General features: G+C 41.3%; 1 protein-coding gene across 1 annotated transcript in view; it reads left to right on the forward strand.

Moving 5' to 3' along the window:
- The window catches only part of ITGA1 (integrin subunit alpha 1), a 795,992-nt gene that overhangs the window by 140,818 nt on the left and 641,018 nt on the right, over positions 1-14,156 (forward strand). The gene's annotated exons all lie outside the window — the stretch shown is intronic.

The raw sequence follows: 14,156 nt of genomic DNA on the forward strand, positions 1-14,156 counted from the left end.
ATGGATCAAAAATACTTTGGCAGTAATGGGCACACCTGTCATTCAGTAGCATCAGCCTCAGGCCTCTGAGAAAAGACATTGGGTCCTGGCCTTTACTTTAAAAAAAAATAATGAAACACTGTTATATTATGTTATGAGTGCTTTTATAGAGCACTAACCTTCCTTGAAGGTATCAAGGTGGCCAGTAGCCAGTGTGTGAGGCCATCCCTCGAGGGCTTACTCGAAAAACCAGGCATTCAGCTTCTTACAAAGAAGGAGAGAGGAGTGTATTCATGAGGTATGTGCTAGTGAGAGACCGACACAGCAGAGATTTCAGGAAGGTTGGTGGAAATGAATGTGGCTATTCAGGTAGGCAGGCCATGTGCTGTGGAGTGCTTTGCTTGTGTAAGTGAGAAGCTGGAGCTAGTGGGGTTCCCCAAGGTATAATGTGATGTGGGTTCAGCGTGGGAGGTTAGGTACTAGTCTGGCTGCTGCGTGTTTGATGGTGTGCAGTGTTCATGTTAGCTGGTTGGTAACAATGCTGAGAGGAATGTATTTAGGGGCAGATTTACTAACATTTTGCATCATGGCTGTGACACTGTTTTGGCGCAGGCAAGATGCAAAATCTTAGTGGAGATTTACAAAGAGCCGTAAGTGCAAGGACTGATTTGTGTCGCCCTGTGAGGCTTTACAAAAATAAAGGCAATGCCAGGCAGTGCACAGTGCTGCGGTGCGTTACCTTGTGCCAGGGAGGGATTCAATGGGTGGAGCATGGGCATTCCCATGCAACAACCCATGGATTGTTTGTGCAGTCCCAGATTTACAAAGATCTGTGAATCTGGGATTGTGCCAAAATTGTGTGCCTCCCAGACCCAGGCATAACAAGGAGAAATACCTTTATTTCCGGAGAATTATCTTTAATTCTCTCCTTTACTTCCTTTTTCTATGTGTGATACATTACTAATCACACATAGCAAGAGGAAAATTCCTTTCAGGATTGTTTTTATGCAGAAAGGTGTCCCTTCCTGCACAAAACCAATCCTGTTCCTAATGCAGGCACCCTTGCAACAAGAAGCAAGGGTGCCTCCATTGGCCCTAGGCATCCTCATGTGTGCCAGTGCTAGATATGCTGCATTTCTGATCTGTGTTTCACGCAAGGCACTGTAGCAATTTTGTTTGCTGCCCTGCATTGCATGAAACCTTAGTAAATATACCCGTAAGAGACCAAATTTATAGAGCAAAAATAAGTTGTACATCAATTAAGAAACTGCAAGCCTTTAGAATGACACATTTGCAAAACAGACTTTCATGCCATCTTGTGTCATGCAATAAAATCTCTCTCCACATGGCAAAATGGTCAGAAGCTGAAGTCACATGATGCACACACAATTAGCTCAAAACCCCTGCAGAGAGCAGGTATCCAGATAATTATTTGGAGTATCCGCACAGCTGATATCCATTACAGGGTGGGAAACCTCCCCAGGCTTTGCTGACAGCCTCAGAAGCATGTGTTTTTACTGTTAGAAGAAATAGGCTGTGAATTTAAAGTGCCCCATACTGTGCCCTGAACTTTTCCCCATCACTCCATGGCTCTGCCCACTCCTCACATGGTATAGTTTTTTCATAAGTTGGCAGGTCTGAGAAAGCATTGTAATATTACACACCATGCCAATCATTAAGTATTGTGTGCTGTGCAGCAGTCTGTGCTCAATGCAGGCTGCTGCTGATTTCCTGTGTTCAAAAGAGAATAGTTGAAAGATACCAAGTCAGATATAGTCATAACTTTGAATTCAGGTTTAGCATTTTTCATGTAGAGGAAAACTTCCTTCTTTCAGTGCAGTACATGGTTCAAACACTTGTGGCCTAATTACAAATACAACGGGGGTGAAGCTGACATCAAGGTGGCAGCCTCAACCCCTTCATATTATGATATTTCCATTGGGCTGACCAGCAGAAATGTTGCATTATGTTTCAGCTGGTCAGCCCGATGAAAACTGTGTGACTCACGGTGTCACACACCAGCACCCTTGTAATGCACTGTATCTGCATAGCAGACAGTGCGCATTATGAGGGTACTGGCAGGGAGTCCTCCGCTCTGCCCATGACATAGTCATGGGCAGTGCAGGGGCCCCCATGTGGCCCACAGCACTGGCTTTCCGCCAGCCTTTCCATCACAGTTCAACTGCCACGGAAAGACTGGCGGAAAGTGGAGTCATGATCAGCATTGTGGTGCCGAACTCAGCACTGCCATGGCTGACTACGATTCCAACCTCTGCCAACCCATTGGGATTCCTGATCCTGGCAGAGGAGGTGGTCTCCTGGCGGTCCGACCACGAGGACCATAATTTGGCAGCCGGACTGCGAGGAGTGCGGCGGTCCGACCCCCACCATGAGTTTGGTGGTACTCAGACCCCCAAACTTGTAATCGGGCCAAATGCAAGGTTGATTGAAATGTCAGGCCTGCTGTCTAACTGGAAGGGGGTCTGGAAGTAACCTAAGTACAATATGAATTTCATTTTCTGCTGTTTATTTAACAACAGAAGGGAATTTTGGTTTAGGCATTGACCATTAGTGAGGAGATATTTTTATTTCCACCCTCATGTTTTTTTGGAAAATTGATCAACATGAACCATCCAGCATCACCCGCAACCAGCTATCTGCATGCTTGTTATTTGACTGTTGCATGCTTTTATGTTATCTCTTCTCAAAAGGCAGGTATTTTTTCAAACTCAAGTAACTCCTTTCGTCTTTAATTTGTTTGTTTCCAAAGCCTTGTATAATTTGGTGTCAGAGATCTTTTTAGTTCCAACAGACAAAAGTAGTTGTCTTACCAGCCACACCTAGTATAAATATCATAAATAAACAAGCATTGACAAAGCCAATATGTCTAGCCATAGCAAGAGCCAGTGTGGATATTCATTTACTTATTTTTTTGCAACCAGCATTCATCACAGCGTTCATCACAGCGTTTGCACAATTGATTGGGAACATTTGAAATGGGTCTGAATTAAAAAAAACCATATCTTTTTAATGTACTTTTTTTGCACTTTAGTTACGTGCCTCGTCTGTCGGAGTGAGTAAACGCTGTTCGCCATTTTGGGTATTGGTGTAGTCTTTCTGCTTGGAATACTATTAAAGACAAATGCTGGGGCAACCGCGCAGCAGGTGGCCGCAGCAGGTGCACAGTGGGGATGCCACTGATGTATGCCCTTCTGCGCTGGTCCGTGCACCAACTGCACACAGCACCAGTAATGCTGCTGGTTGTACTCACAAGCTCCTCTGGTCCCCCAAGGATAATTCTGGCCCTTGGATCTGCTATTCAAGGAACCAGTTGCTGAAGACTGGTAAGCTGATTGAGAACCCTCTGTCCACATGGGTCCCAGTGACCCTTCCCCCCTACCGGCCCTTAGTGAGGCAGCGCTTAGTTCTTTTCCCCATTCTGACACCATTAGGTCTACTACCCTGAGCTGTGGCCTTCATAAATGTCCAGTCGTTGCTCACGGGAGGGAAAAGGGGCAGGGCTGCGCAGCACGTGGTGGGGTGTGTGACCAAAAAAATATGATTTTTTTTTTTAAATGTACCTTTCTTGCCGTGCCGCTCTGTTCCACTCTGGTCTTCCACCGCAGGCACAGGCTCCCATCCTGCCCTCAATCCAATCCTATGCTATGCTGCTTTCATTCTGCTGGTAGCATGAAAGCAGTGGTAGGATTGGACTGAGAGCTCAATTAGGGTGCTCAGAGTCAGAGTCTCTGCCTGCTCTCTCCCACCCGGCAACACAGAGGGCCAGAGAGAGCCTAGTGCGCATGTATGTTTGGCCGGAACGAGACGGCCGGACAAACACACTTACGCACTGAGGGGGAGCTCTGTGCTGTCCCCCTCTGTCCCTGTCATGCCCCATGACCCCACCCCCCTTTTCAGTAAAACCATAATAAACATGATTATTATGCGTTTACTGTAAAAGTGTTGCAGCTGCTGCTGGTGGCGGGAGGGGGCGACGATTACTAGTGAAGCACTCTACAGAAATTAATTTGGTAATTGATACAGAAAAACTGGATGTTCTTTTTATCACTAAAATGTGGATCACTCCTTCCCCTTGTGTTACAAAGTTCTGCACAAACCATGCATGAACAGGATTAGGGGTGTAATGGGCATAATCTATATGGACAAACAGAACATCTCTGTGATCACTCTTGCCTTGGCCTTTTCCCATTCTAACTTCTTTCTATTAGGAGATTTTTATTTGGGGGCCAGGAAGGTTTTAGCACCTCCTTTTAAAGACCAGGAGGGTGCCTGTGAAATTCTGGGATTACAGCAGCTTTATCTTATCTTCTTTCCCGACGGTCTAATCCTAGTAATGATGTATCTACCTTGTGCCGAAGCAACCATGCACTAATAGCCTTTGTCCTTAATCTAAAGGAACCTCATATTCAGAAGTCAGACTAAGTCATACCAAGGAAAGGCAGGGCCTGGTATAAACTTACCGGGCAAACACACTGACATGTTTTTAATCTTTACAAATGTTTAAAGTACTCTCTGAATGAATATAAAAGGGAAGTAGGTAAAGCAAACCCTGAATACTATGCCACCACACTTATGACTGCCCCTATCAGCGCAGAGAAGGTCTTCGACATTCTGTGTGATCTGGCTAACCCAGAGTGTCAAAAATTCAACATAACTCCTTCACAAGATCTCTGTGATAACCTTGCTGATTTCTTTGAGAAGAACATCAGCAAGGTTGTGAAGGATATTGGAGGCCCCCCTTGAATTCACTGAGCTGGAAGAGGGCCATAGTCACCCCTCTGCTGAAAAAAAACATAACCGATCCATTGGTTCTCAGTAACTACAGAGCGTTTTCATACCTTCCTTTCCCAGTAAAAATTCTTGAGCGCTTTGTTGGTAGGAAGTTGTCCCACTAATTGGAAACCACTCTTTTTTAGAGGAGGAACAGTTCAGCTTCAGGCCAGGGCATGGGACTGAGATGGCCTTACTCTGTGCCATGGACGAACTCTGGCTGAGGGTGGATAGTGCCCAGTCTACGATTCTTATATTGCTCGATCAGTCGGCTGCCTTTGATAGGTCAATCACCAAATCCTCTTGAATAGACTTGTCTTGATTGGAATTGGTCGGACCATTTTCAAGTGGATGAGCTCCTAACTTTCAAATAGGTGTCAGGCGGTTGCCTTCCCCCTTCCCTCTCTGCTTTTAAATCTACCCAGTATGGGCTCAGTCCCATTCTCTTTAATACTTATATAAGGCTGCTCATTGCTCTCATCAAAGCCCACAATATCAGGCTAGTTACCCATGCTGATAACACGCAGTTGATTCGGTCTTTCAAGGATAGCCAGCAGGATGTCATTGATGCATTTCTAACACTAACTGCGTGACAGATATTGTAAACTGTCTGCATGCAAATTCCCTCATATTTAATGGGGAAAAATAGACTTTGTCTGATAATCTGCAACTAAATGTCCTCATGAAACTGCCCTTTCATTTCTGGCCACTGTCAACTGACTGCATAGAGTCCAAGCGTCAACTTTCAAATTGGCATTTAACAGACCTTGTAGAGCATCTTCATATGATGCATTGAAGGAACTACACTGGCTTCCTCTGAAGCAGACAATACCATGTAAGTATTTGTGTATCATCTTTAAGGTCCTCAAGGCATGGGTCCTGTGCCCCTACAACAGAGCCTAGAAAGATATACCTCAGGGAGGTGCTTCTGTTCAACTTTAACAAACCTCCTATGTGTAACTAGATTGCACAACACAAGACAAGGTGGTCGGCCCTTTGCAGTTAATGCAGCCCAATTATGGAACATGTTACCAGCTACTCTCAGGTAATTAACTGATCTACTGCATTTTAGGAAGGCCTTGAAGACGTGGCTCTTCCCTAGGTAATCATGTGGTCTTCTTGTGCTCCCTTATACAGCCGGTATAACACAATGAAAGCTCGCAGTGCCAACATTCCTGTAAGGTGAAAGTTTGTTTCTTAATAAATAACTAAAAAAAATATTCATCAAAAAAGATAAATATAACATGCTGTCACCTAAACATGGTGAACATATGCCTCCAATAATATGTTTAATTTGAAAAAAAATCACATCTAATTTCTTTAGAATATTACAAGTGCTAACTAGCAGGCAGGCATATTTAGAACAGTTATACAAACCTAGGGGTGTAGCTACCATTGGTGCAGCAGGTGCACTACACTAGGGTTGGAGCCCTGAGGGGCCCATTGCACCCTGACAGTGCTGTATATTGCTCATCCAACAGCAGACAAAGGGACATTTTCCTTGCTTGCTGCAGAGCCCTTGGCATCCTTGCTACACAACTGTACAAACCTTAATACAATGTAATGTACATCACAGGAAAATATGGTGGTTAATGGCACAAAGAAAATATACTATTGTTTTTGAATTACTGTGAAGACATTGTTTAGGAAATACAGGCTTGACTAAGAAAAAACAAAAAGAATAAAGAATGGAAAGAAAACCTTGTTAAAGGTAAATAGTGGTTCACTTGTCCTTAGACTGAAGAACACTTCTTTTTGGATAGATGTGAACATCTGTAATGAAGCAGAATTCCACCACTCACAGTGCAAGAGAGCAAATGGCTGAAGTTAGTTGATCCACTGCTCCATGTTGTATTTCCTGGTAGACAGAAGCAAAATTTGAATGAAATATCACTGAATCAAGGCTGACCAAAAGCCCCTTTATGTATGCAAGTAATATGATTTTTTAAGTTCTGAAGTTTTAGTCTGTTGTGATAGCTAAGTTGTCTTTAAACCATACATGGGAAAGGGCCACAGCAGTGCAGAAAGCATCAAAATCCTGTGCATTTGGGTTCTTCCTTATGATCTGTAACAGGGTGTACATAGGCCCACATTATGACATTGACGGTATAAACCTCACACAGCTGCGGTGACGGCTGCCAAAAGACCCTCACCGCAGGTACCATCGGTTCGCCAGATTATGACCACAGCTGGATTTCCGCCACAAGAAGGGTGGAAATCCTGCTGTGGCCATACTGGTAGATGGTGGTAAGGTGGCACTGCTACCACCAGTACTGCCAAGCCAGAAGACCGCCGCCAGCCGTATCAAGACGTATCATACGGCCTGGTGGTGTTCTGCTGGCGGTAGCAGCACCCGGTCCCGTTCCCTGATGGAAGACCACCTAGATGCAGGTAAGATGGGCTTCCGATAGGGGAGGGGGGTGTTGTGTGTGTGTGTGTGTGGAGTTGTGTGCATGAATGTGTGAGTGTGTGCATGAATGCATCTGTGTGTGTAGTGTTGTTTGCGTGGGTGAATGCATGTGTGTGAATGCGTGTAAGAATGGAACTGTGAATGTGTGTCTGCATGTCAGTGTGAATGTGTGTACGGATGTGTGCGAGCATGAATGGATGTATGTGTGAATGAATGCATGTATGCCAGTGTGAGTGAGTGGGTGTATGAGTGGTGCATGTCTGGTGTGTGTGCGAGTATGGGGGGGTGGGGAATCGGAAGGGGGAGCGTCGATGGAGGGGTGTGGGGTGCATCTGGGGAGTGTTTGGGTGGGGTGGGTGAGCCTCCTACCAGTGACAGAGAATTCCTTCCCTGTCACTGGTAGGGCCTACCCCCATGGTTTTCATGGTGTTGCTAAAGCCACGAAAGCCATGGCGGTAGGGTAGCTCAAAATGCCACCAGCAGTACTATAGGGGCCGCTGGGCTGGAGATTGTTACCACCGGCCCAGCGGCTGCTACCGCCATGGCGGTATGAATGGTAAATTAGCCTGTTGGTGGTACTACGGCCACCTTACCACCTACCGCTGGGGTCATAATGACCCCCATAATATCTTTACAAAATGACACAACTAAGTGCACCAATGGTGTACTGTATCATGTGCCCTCTGCTTTGTTCTCGCACAGACTACAGAAACAGCTACACAAGGAAATAGAAGCGACTGGATCGGCAAAAGATAAAACGACATGAAAAAATACAAAATACATTCACGTTCATGTCAAATTGACATAATAACTGCTTAGTTATACAAAAGTGAATAAAGTAATATTTAATATAGCAAAAATAACCCATTTTAGCTTTATCTTATTCAACGATTTCTCTTATTGTACTAAATTGCAAGTGCTAATAATGTCCACTATATATATTTATTTTGGATGCTTCTATTATTGTTAATAATCATTAGGTTTTAAGATAAGATTTAAAACATGAGTAACGTGTATCTGATTTTAATTTTGAATATTTCACTTAAGCATCTGTTAACTTTTTTCGTGCAAAATGTAGTAGATGTTTCCATCCTAGAAGGCAATGTTTTTTTCATGATTTTAAGCAAAAACCTGTTAAACTCAATCATACATTTATCAGTTTTTCTGTAAGGAAAGGCTTGCTCTGTAAGACACTGTAACTTCAGTGGACACAGAACTCTGCTGAAACATTCTCTGATAGAAAGGTAAACATTGTGCCTGTGTGTACGGGTAGAGTTGCTGCCCTTCGTATGTGGGAGATAAGTTTCAAATCTCGGCCTTTGCTCAGCATCTTGTAATTATATGCAGTGTTAGTATTTCACTGACAAATGTCAATAAAATGATGACTGACATATAGTTTGAGTTTTGCATAGAAGGACCTCTGGTAATCTAAAAGGAAATAAAAATGTGGGGGAGGAGTGGACTATCCATTAACAGACACAATCAGTTCGCATAGACAAGGTGCACATCTGGAAGTGCGTCGGCCATCTTGGAACTGTTGAGAATGAGAAAGAACACATACACATACAATTATAAGGGGACCTGGATAGGTCGATGAACCTTTTGACTCGCAATTAAGATGTTCTTACCATAACTCCGGTACATGCAAAACAATGATCAATAACCAATACACAATATCCATAATCACCAATGATCAATAACATCAGCAATCAATAGAGTCAGTAATTTTCACACACCATGAACTTTCAGCTATGAATAACCACACCTTTTAATAAAAGTTACAGTATTTATTTCCCTAAAATAACAATGCAAAGGTCATGTAGATTAATCTCAAAATCAAATGAAACACATACAGAAACAGTACTGGCTGTCCAAAGCAGCGGAAGAAACGTAATCTAATCAAAGCTTGAACTACAACACATTCTAAGGTTATGGTGCACATTAATGACAAAGTCAACTGTGTCAAAGTGATTACATACATTTAAGTTCAGCGGAGAAATTCATCAAGAGTTATTCCCTATTAGCATAATCTCATTAGTGAGGATCCTTGACTAACATCAGATTAGCATCAGCATGTTTGGCTTCATGCAAAACAATTTAGTAACATGAACTTGGAAAACATCTAACAATGGCTCTATCAAAACAGTGCAGTTGGTACCTAGAAAAGAAAAGCAAATATGCATAATAATCAACAGTCTAATTGATAATACCTATCCTCAATGTGGATCAGCAAGCAGAGTCAGTCTTCGTCCTCAGGACATCAGTCGATCAGTAAGGCATCAGGATTCAGCATCAAAGTTCAGGAAATGCAAAGTCTTTAAGCATTAAAGTGAAGCATGTCTTTTGTCAGGACGCAAAATGGGCACGAATGAGCTATGGCAAATGCCTAAGGAAAAATGCAAAATGCAGAATGCTGGGTTCTTCTCAGTGCAGCATCATTATATTAAAACTAGTAAAACTATTTCCCAAATCCCCATTGGTTAATTACATTTTCAACCTTTGTCCAATAAAACTAAAACTCCAAATCTATGAATTCTACTATTACTCCATTCACATGTCGTTGATTTGTTTGTCTTGCAATGTCCTCATCATCCGGCTTATCAGGTGACAATATTGTTGCATCTTCCCCTCCAGTCAGTATCTCCATTGTTCTTCTCCTGAAAAAGTCAGTCTCACACAGATTACACACAAAATGTTACATTAGCAAGAACAGCATCTTCTAGCAATCGGTTCTCATGAAAAAGACTTCAGCTATGAGCACATTTAAACAATGTAAAATGAAATCACAGTTTAACTCTCTAGGACAGCCATTTATTAACCTTAAGAAATACAGCTTTGACATGAGGCCTGGCAAGTAGGCCAAGACACTCGCTAAGTTAAGGCCTACAATTAATAAAGCTAAAGCATAAGGCACACCTTTAATATGACATATTACTACATTACTCAAACATATATTCAACTTTTCTCAGTGTTATGATCTTAATAAGTACACTTTGTGAACATTGAGGACCACTCTTCGTAATCACATTTTCAAATGTGCGCATTATTTTTCTTTGTTATTATATTTTCGACACTAATCTCGTATTCAGAATACATGAACACTCGTTAATATTTTTTATTAATACACCTGCGCTAGCAATGTGCACCTGTACAAGCAAGATTGGATTGAGAATGAAAATAGGCCCTGGTTCCAAAATAAATGTTGCTTGCATTGGTGAGTCCAATAGCTGAAAAAGTCACTGATATTTGCAAATCGGGCAGTTTTTAACTTGCAAAAACATGCAGTCTAGATGTTTTGTAAGGTAGGAAAGACAGCATGTGAGGATGCAGGTTTTTTTTATATCTCAGTCTTTGGGGATAATCATGAAATAACTTCCGCCACTGGTCGAATGACATTTTCCTTTGTTTGTCAACAAAGAGAAATAAGGAGCAATCATCTATATCACAAGAAATCCTTGAAGACTTCTAGTAAAGTCAATAAAGAGGGTTTGTTTGAGTTTAAAAGTTTTATTTTCAATTTCTCAGGTATCTCAGTTTTATTCAGTCAGAATTTATCGTTTAGGCAGTAGAATTAAAAAAGGAACATAGTCCAATAGTTTTTATTTCAATATAAGGTAAAATACTACACTAGCCAGAATAATAGTGCTTACTATTATACTGTAACAAGTGTGTTCCATAAAGGAAATTCCTTAATCTAAATCAATTTCAGATAGTAAGAGAAAAGAGTGTCATATCAGATACCCAATAAAGAGTTTTTCTGAGAGAATCAATGTGAGGGCATAAAGCCTTTGCATATGAGAAGGGAAAGTATACACTGTAAAAATCTGCAGACATAAAAGAAATACATTAGCAGTCATAAAAGAAATAGACTAAATATCTTCTCCTGTATAAGAAACTCCGAGATGTGTTTCTAGCCCGAATGTTGGAAAGGGAATCTGGGTTCTAGCTAGCCACTCTAGGAACATGTATTGATATAAACACACCATTTTATGTTGCAACATTATTTTCTTTCTTCTTCTGAATCCTCCAATAGAATATTTGAAAACTTATAGAAATAGGCAAACTCCCCACTTTCACATACTGGTAGAAAAGACTTTCAGACATTGGTCCTTGCAAAGTTACATCATTGGTATTTTGTGGTTCAGACTGTGTTTCTCATGACTCATTCATCTTGTTGCCTCCTCTGCTCTTGGTAAGAACTCACTATTAGTTGTCTAATACAAAACAAACTCCTACTCATTAATTTGCAGAAGGGCATCTGGAAAAATACAACATCTGTAACAGAGATAAAAACATTGTGCACAAACAACTATTTAATGTGAAATGCAGGCTTTTCAGTGTTAATGCATTGTGTTTCAGTTAACAGGACATCAACAGTTATGCTAAATTAAATCAGCACTTTTATTTATTTGCAGTCCTATATTTAAGTATGATTACCTACCACAAATTTTGCATGTTGAATAGCTTTGACCTAAATGTAACCTTTGTGCATTATTAATAAAAAGCGTTCTGGCAGCAAATAAAATGTGCTTCAACCTTTTCCTCCAATGATGGTTAAAAAAAGTCATCATCATTTCTTCTTCATGAATGAATCCTTAGAGTACACTCTCATTTTCTACTGAGTCATCCATTTTATTTTTCAGTGTTTCAATTTCCTTCAACTTCTTGTATTCTCTTTTCTTTTCTCTCTTCCATTTCTAATTCTCCTCTAATATGTCTTTCACTTTCATCATTCTTCTTCTTTGTTAAATAGCATCTAAATCCTTTAAAATGTGAATGACCCTAAAAAGTCCTCAGCTTTCAATTTTTTCTAAGATCTGTCTTTCTCTGCTAATAATATGTTTAAAGCTAATTGATCTTGCCAGACCATTGATCTAATAGCCATTAATTTGGTGTTATCAGCCTGCAACGCACCAGATGTCCTAGTGGCCATTTATCTATCTACTTTGTTGACAGCTTTCTAATTTTCTCATCATTTAAGACTACTCTTACAAGTGGTATGCTTGCTCCAGAAATATCTCCCACTTAAGTGTGTCCCATCATTAGCACTACATGGGTGTCTATGGTGGGGTGTCTTTGATAAAGCATCTATCCTATTTAAATGATACATTTTAATTAAACAATAAAGCCAAATATCAAACACCCACCCAATCAGCAGGCAACTGAAAATAGAAAGCCTGTACACACAATAAACTCTAGGAATAACTGCCTCTTCCCCTGTTAAAATTTGAACTGGTCCTCCCAAACCTTCTAATGTGTGTTCACAATTACTAATCCCGATGTGTCTCTTTCTAAACTGGTTTGCCCTTTTGTAAACACATAGACCCTCATTGTGACATCAGTGGTATTCTCTAAAGAAATACCATGCAATTTCCATATCTCTTGATTGTGGGTGAGGATTCATGTTTTTCTCAAGAGGAACTCTGGAAAGTATCAGGAAAAATAAATGGAAAAATAATATTGAAAACATTGCTCACTATATAATAAACTCAGTAAAATATGACATGTAATTGCATATGACAGTGGGATGTGATAATATGTTACTTCTTCTGCCGCTGTAGATGTTAAGTGTGCAGAAACATAACAGTCTTTAGGGGCATATTTATACTCTGTTTGCACCAGATTTGCATCATTTTTTTACGCAAATCCAGTGCAAACTTAACTCCATATTTATATTTTGACGCTAGACCTGTCTAGCATCAAAATATTGGAGTTAACGTCATTTTTTTACCATGAGAACCTACCTTGCGTCAATGAGATGCAAGATAGGCATTGCCGGGCAAAAAATTACTTTAAGGCGCTTGCGCCTTATTTATCCTCCTGTGCAAAATTTAACAGCTGGGTCAGGGCAGGCATTAGGGGACCTGTGGGCTCATTTCCATGGTCGGAGACCATGGAAGCAGTCCACAGTTGACCTTTCCTGCCCCTAGGTACACCCCCAGCCACCCCCACCCACACCTGGAGGACACGTAAGGATGAGTAGACCCATCCAAGGTAAGTCCAGGTAAGTTTTACATTTCTTTTTTGCAAAATACCATGGAGGGCATAACTTGGGCCCCCCTACATGGTACTGTGCCAAATGGCCATGCCCAGGGGACATTGGTCCCCTGGGCATGGCCATTGGGCAGGGGGGCATGACTCCTGTCTTTACTAAGACAGGAGTCATGTTCAAAGGGGTTGTGCATCAAAAAATGACGCTAGTCAGGTTACCGTAATTTTTTCGGACTCTAACCTGGCTAGGGCCATTCTTCAACACACAACCTCCTGTTTCCCCTACGTCTTCCCCACCCGGTTAGCGTCATTTATTTTGATGCTAACCGGGCCTTACCGCCGGCTAGCTTCATTCCTTAAATATGACGCCCGGCTGGTGTCCAGGAATGGCACTAGCTGGCGGTAAACGTTTTGACTCAAACCTGCGCTAACACAGGTTTGCATCAAAAAGTATAGATCAGGGCCTTAGTGTCTAAAGCTTGATTGCCTTCTTGAACCAATCTAGAGCAAACATTTGTCTAAAAAATCTTCTTTTGTATAATCTACAAATGAAGGCTTAATTTTGTCTCAACCATTGTGTGTGCATGTGTTGTAGATGCAGGTGTAGAAGTAAGTGTTTCTATCACTCATTCCAACTAAAAGGACTATAATTGCTAATATAACAATTATTAGTGTGACAATAATCACTATTCTACACTTACAGGGGCAAACATGTTAGTCTACAGTCAAACCTTGAGTAGAATATGGCAGCAGGCAGATTCAATATTCGGTGTTGATTTCTACGTGTTCAAATGTGCAAACCCTTTGATGATCACCTTGCAGTTATTTCATTCATCTTATATACAAAATCTTCATGAGATATCACTAGCCCTACTCCTTCTAAATGTGTTATCCCTACTCTTCTACTGCAACCTAGGCTATAGAGAATTCTCTTTAATTATTTGTATTTACTCTCATTAATTGGTTTATTGTCAGTTCCATTGAT

This window comes from Pleurodeles waltl, chromosome 1_1 (genome assembly GCF_031143425.1).
Source record: "Pleurodeles waltl isolate 20211129_DDA chromosome 1_1, aPleWal1.hap1.20221129, whole genome shotgun sequence".
Lineage (NCBI taxonomy): Eukaryota > Metazoa > Chordata > Amphibia > Caudata > Salamandridae > Pleurodeles > Pleurodeles waltl.